The 5,376-nt window shown below is 35.9% G+C and overlaps 1 long non-coding RNA gene across 1 annotated transcript; it reads right to left on the bottom strand.

Annotated features, from left to right (window-relative positions):
• Nucleotides 1-478: 478 nt before the first annotated feature.
• LOC123879942 lies at nucleotides 479-1,509 on the bottom strand. The gene is made up of 3 exons (XR_006799111.1): nucleotides 1,289-1,509; nucleotides 869-1,008; nucleotides 479-755 (listed from the first exon to the last, which is right to left on the bottom strand). It is a non-coding gene; the product is annotated as an uncharacterized LOC123879942 (long non-coding RNA).
• Between the last annotated feature and the right edge of the window lie 3,867 nt (nucleotides 1,510-5,376).

Genomic DNA, 5,376 nt, shown 5'->3' with positions numbered 1-5,376 from the left:
TTAATAGTGCCCGGACTTATCAAATTGCCCGTAACATATGCATTCTTCCATGACTGGAAACCGGGCATGACTGACTTATGGTTGCCAGACAGAGTCTAACTGATAAAAACCTTAAGAAGCTTAGGATTTGTCAAAATAGTATAGAGAAATGCTTCAAATTAAAAAAAAAAACAGGCTCTCTACTATTAGAAACAGAACAAAAGTGAGATTTGTCAGTCATCATTTAAAAACTGAAATGAAAATGGACAGAGCACTTTATGAGACAAGAGAAATAAGTGGACAAAAGCAGTTACAGAATGATACCCAAGAACGAGAAAAAGAAGTCACCCTTGTCACGAGATGGGAGGTTGACATACGGAACATAAGGAAATACATGGCGAAGAAAAACCAACGAAAGACATATGGAGAACCCTGGAAGAGGCCTATCCCATGGGCACACTAAATAAAGAGAAAAAGAAAAACAAATAAAACACCAGTGTCAAAAACTAAAATATTATTTATTTGTTTGAAATATAATACTATATGTACATAGCATTAATGTAATTTAATTCAGTTAATAAAGGCTTATCTTATCTAATAATAATCTTTCCAGTGAGTTAGTCTAAAAAAAAATAATGGCCTTAGGTATCTGGTCTTCTTTTCCAGTTCGGTAAAACAATAATTGGTAATCCTTGTTGAGGTGGTTCAAGAGCATGTGCTCTCAATCGATCACTTTTCTGCCAACAGGGGTGGTAGATTTCATCAGATCCATGCAGCTAAAATAAACAGATAAGCTTAGAATACTATACCATGTAATGTACTAAAATAAAAGTATTTATTTATTATGACAACAGAATGAAGTTAAAGGCATTTTAATATTGCTGCTTACTACTGAGTATGTCTCTTCTCAGAACAAGACAAGGTTTGGCCATAGCTCACTTACATGCCCAAATACAACAAACATTTGTTTACTTTTTAATGAAACACTAAATAGAGTCCAGCAAAAGAGGCACACTGGTGGTCTGTCACCTGTTAACAACAAAAATCTTGTCACACTCAAAAATATAAGATTAGATAAATATGAATAATGAATTAAGGCGATATTACTGCCCACAAGCACAATATGCAATTGTCTTCAATGAAAATGTTACTAGGTATCATCCCCTGATAATAACCATGTATTCACTCAGAACTTATTCAACAACATATCTGCGACTCATGGAATACCCCCTAGAGAGGTGGTCTGTGCTGCGACTTTATCCTAAATGAACATTTAAGTGAAATCAAAATAGCTGTACTGAATACTTACCACTTGAAGTGCAATCCAGTGTTGTATTTACATAACCTCTACAAATTCAAGGCTATTATGTCTACTCCTTTGATTTAGGTACAGCGGTGCCACAATTAATACATCTCAATTCAGTGGGAGTCGTGGGTTCCGTATTCAATCCGTGGTCAATAGTAGGGCTTCGATCAGCAGTCAATAGCCAGTACCGGTAGGGATACCAGGGTCTTCATAAATGGCGTCATCGGTGTCCAGTGTTGCCATTTGCAGATAGTCAATTGTAACACAAGACATCTCAAAATGTAACATTTTCACGAGAAAAGTAACATTTCCTTATTTTTCGTGGAAAATAAAAGTAATAAGGTACACAGGTTAATATGGCACTTTATTATACAAAAATTTAAACAGTTTTCTTGTCCCATTAGTTAAGCTTAAAAAGAATCGTAATAATAATTGTTGATTGAATAAATTGACTGCTGATCCTGAAAAAGAAAACAAATCAATATGTAAAATAATAATATACCAACGGATCTAAAAATGTCTTTGAATAGCTATAACTTATTTTGTTAGTTAATCAATTTATAATACAAGTGTAAATTAAAAATTTATATCACCCCAACAAGTGAAGGTTACATTAACTAGAAAAGAGCTGATAACTTTCAAACAGCTGAACCGATTTTCTTTTATTATAGCTAAGAACACTCTCCATCAAGCCACCTTTCAAACAAAAAAACTAGGTAATTAAAATCGGTTCATTAGTTTGAGAGCTACGATGCTATAGACAGATACACAGATACACACGTCAAACTTATAACACCCCTCTTTTTGGATCGGGGGTTAAAAAGATTAAAATCGTCTCATATCGGGCGATCTGGCAACACAGGACTGTTTGAGTTTGAGAGGCTACGCACTAGGTGGACTTTGTCTGTGTAGCGTTTCATGGCGCGCGTGTGGTGCCTTTTTGGAGCGTTTTATTTTTTTTGTTTAAAGTGGCTGGTTTTTGTGTTTCACTGGCGTTTTTGGTGCTAGAACCATGCTGGAACTAACTGGGAAGCGCTCTAAAGGGGCGCCGTGCGTATGTCGGCGAGCGCCGGCACAGACGAAGTCCTTACTTATATAGTTTCCCTAACTTGAAAATATCTACAAAATTGACATTGGCTAATCTTTGTAAAGCCAGACGAGAGAATAAAAAAAAAACGCACTAGGTAGGTACCATGGTACGCAGTGAAGAAAATTACGCGGGAATTTCAAATTCGTTTTGTTAACTGAACAATACTAAGGTAGGTACCTAACTACTTACCTTGGTCTCAGCAAAGAGATCGATAGATTCGATAGCAAAACTCAAATTTTAAGTTACGCCGGTCGGTATCTACTCAGCTCGCTCTCATTCCTGTAAAGAAAACCGAAGATACCTACAACAATAACTAAGTAGTAAATAGCTAAATGAACTTCTGGAAACTAATGTGACTTAATAATAAGATGACAGTCAATACAAAAACGAACTGCTTTCAGTTGCAAATACTATGACTTTGTTTTTGCATTACTGATTCCCTAATTAGTTAACTACTTACTTATTTACTTAAAACTACATTGTATACAACATTTACTTACCAAGCAAGTAGTGTTTAGCAACACATATACACAGTCGATAAGGATAACGAACAAACCAATCACTTTCGAATTTTGACGAAATAAAGATACAATTTTTTTTTGTACCTACTTAGATACATAACTACAATATCACTACCCCGCAACGAATAACTTTAAAATCCAAAATCCAAAACAAAGTTGAGTCACAGAGAAAAACAAACAAAACACTTTTTTAATCACAGAGTAATTACAAAACAAAGTGAACTTAGACCAATAACTTAGAGGAAGTGAAATAAACTAACAAATGGGTCAATTACGACAAACGAAAACTGTTTTGGATGCGTTCCGTTTCACGATTATTTTTGGTTTGCTGGGAAAAATTTGAATTATTTTTATGAAGTCCTAAAAGTAACGTAAAGTAACATTTTGAGTCGTGTAACATGGAGGAAACATGAGGGGGTCAAAAGTAACGTAAAATGTTACAAAAGTAACATTCTGGCAACGCTGTCGGTGTCCCAACTCCCATTATTAATAACAAAAATCGAGATAAAAAAATAAACCTGTGCAATAAACAATGCAATACTTAGTACAAATACAGTCCGACAATTGACAAGGCTCTTTTGACGCAAGGCCAAAAAATCGCAAATAAAGCCGCCACATAAAGAAGTGCATTTGTTGATAGTTCTCTGTGTTGAGTCGGTATAAGCTACAACAGCGCCCTCATTCAAGTGCCAAAAGAGCTTTAAGATGAACACACACTTATCCGAGCCGAACGCGTCGAACGAACAAACAAAACGAATTTTAGAATACTGTATATGAAATCTCATGAAACCTCGATAGTTCCAATTTGAACAATTCGACGCGAGGAAATGTGCGAGATTTCAAGAGATGTCATATACAAAATTCTAAAATTCATTTCATTCGACTCGTTTTCGACGCATTCGGCTTGGATAAGTGTGTGTTTACCTTTATCTGTAAACGAAAATGACAAGTCAAAAGCATCAAAAGAGTACTACTCTATGGTCTAGGGTTGCTATTTTTAAGAAAAAATTACATCGATTATTTAATCGATTTAAATTTTTTTCGAGCAATATAATTTAGTCGTAGAGACAATGGCCGTTGGAGCCGGAAAGTCCTTGAGTAAAGATCACGTATAAACAAGCGTAGTGTGGGACGCCCTCCAGCACAATGGACCGACGACATTTAATAGAAAGGATAACTTTTATATTTAGGGAATATATTATTATACACTAGCTGATGCCCGCAGCTTCGCCCGCATGGATTAATCAGATCCCCTGCAGCATCAGGATTGAGGAGTTGGACTCCAAATTTTTTATGAAACAATGTCGTGAAGTTCCTCTATCGATTAAAAAAGAAATGACGCAAATCGGTTCAGAAATCTCGGAGATTTCGGTGTACATAGGTAGAAAAACACAACTCCCTTTTTGAAAGTTGGTTAAAAAAGTAGCCTATGTTACTCCCTGGTCAATTCTCTACTTGTCTGTGAAAACCCCGTCAAAATCTGTCCAGCCGTTCCGAAGATTAGCCTTTTCAAACAGACAGACAGACAGACAGACAAAAATTTTAAAAACATGTGATTCAGTGTTGGTATCGTTCAAATAACTATATGAGCTTAATATGAGGTAGTTATTTCGAAATTACAGACAGACACTCCAATTTTATTTATTAGAAAGAAAGAATATAGATTTAAATAAAAAAATAATTTATTTATTATTTATTATACTATATATAGCTCGATTACCACTCACTGACTCACTCATTGACATAATTGTTCTCCTAGAAAGAGACGGAAAATGATATAATGATGTAGAGGAGTTGTGTTCGGATTCGGGAACCCTCTGGGGAAAAATTATGACATTTCAGAAAAACAAGATGGCGGCCGATGTGATTTTTGCAGCTCCGTTGTTTTCCAACCGATTTCGTTGAATTTTGCAATCTTTGAAGAAAGTAGTAAACGGTTAATAGAAAATGTGAAAAAAATTGGAAAAACAAGATGGCGGCCGAACCGTAGCGTTTTGAAAATTTTGAATTTTCGACCCCGAACCGCGGCGCCACAGATCCAAGACGGGGTAATCGAGGATAATTATTTTTTCTGGTTTCGCCCACGATTATCCTGTGTTTTGACAGAATGGGAGTGGTTTCTAAAAATTCAAGATGGCGGCTGTCATGGCGGCCGTTATGTTAGAGGTACGAAAAAACGCAACTTTAAAAGTTAAATATCTCAAAGTTGGCAACATTGGAGCGATTCGGTTTCTATGAAGCGATTGTACGTATAGACTCGATGTATAGATTGGTGGGGAAAAATTACCCCATTTTTCGGGAAATTTCAAGATTTTTGCGAAAATGTAAAAAATCGAAATACGGACTTTTCGCAAAATCCGAGTATGAGCGATTAAGTGTTTTGCTCGTACAAATGAAATTTGGGTATTTTTGTCGCCGGAGACTGGCAACACTGGAATTTATCAAAGTAAAAGTGATTTTCGACACGGTCTTTTTCACGG

Source organism: Maniola jurtina, chromosome W (genome assembly GCF_905333055.1).
Source record: "Maniola jurtina chromosome W, ilManJurt1.1, whole genome shotgun sequence".
In the NCBI taxonomy this organism is placed as follows: Eukaryota; Metazoa; Arthropoda; class Insecta; order Lepidoptera; family Nymphalidae; genus Maniola; species Maniola jurtina.
Note: the sequence above shows the minus strand (reverse complement) of the source record. Positions and strands in the feature narration are given on the sequence as shown.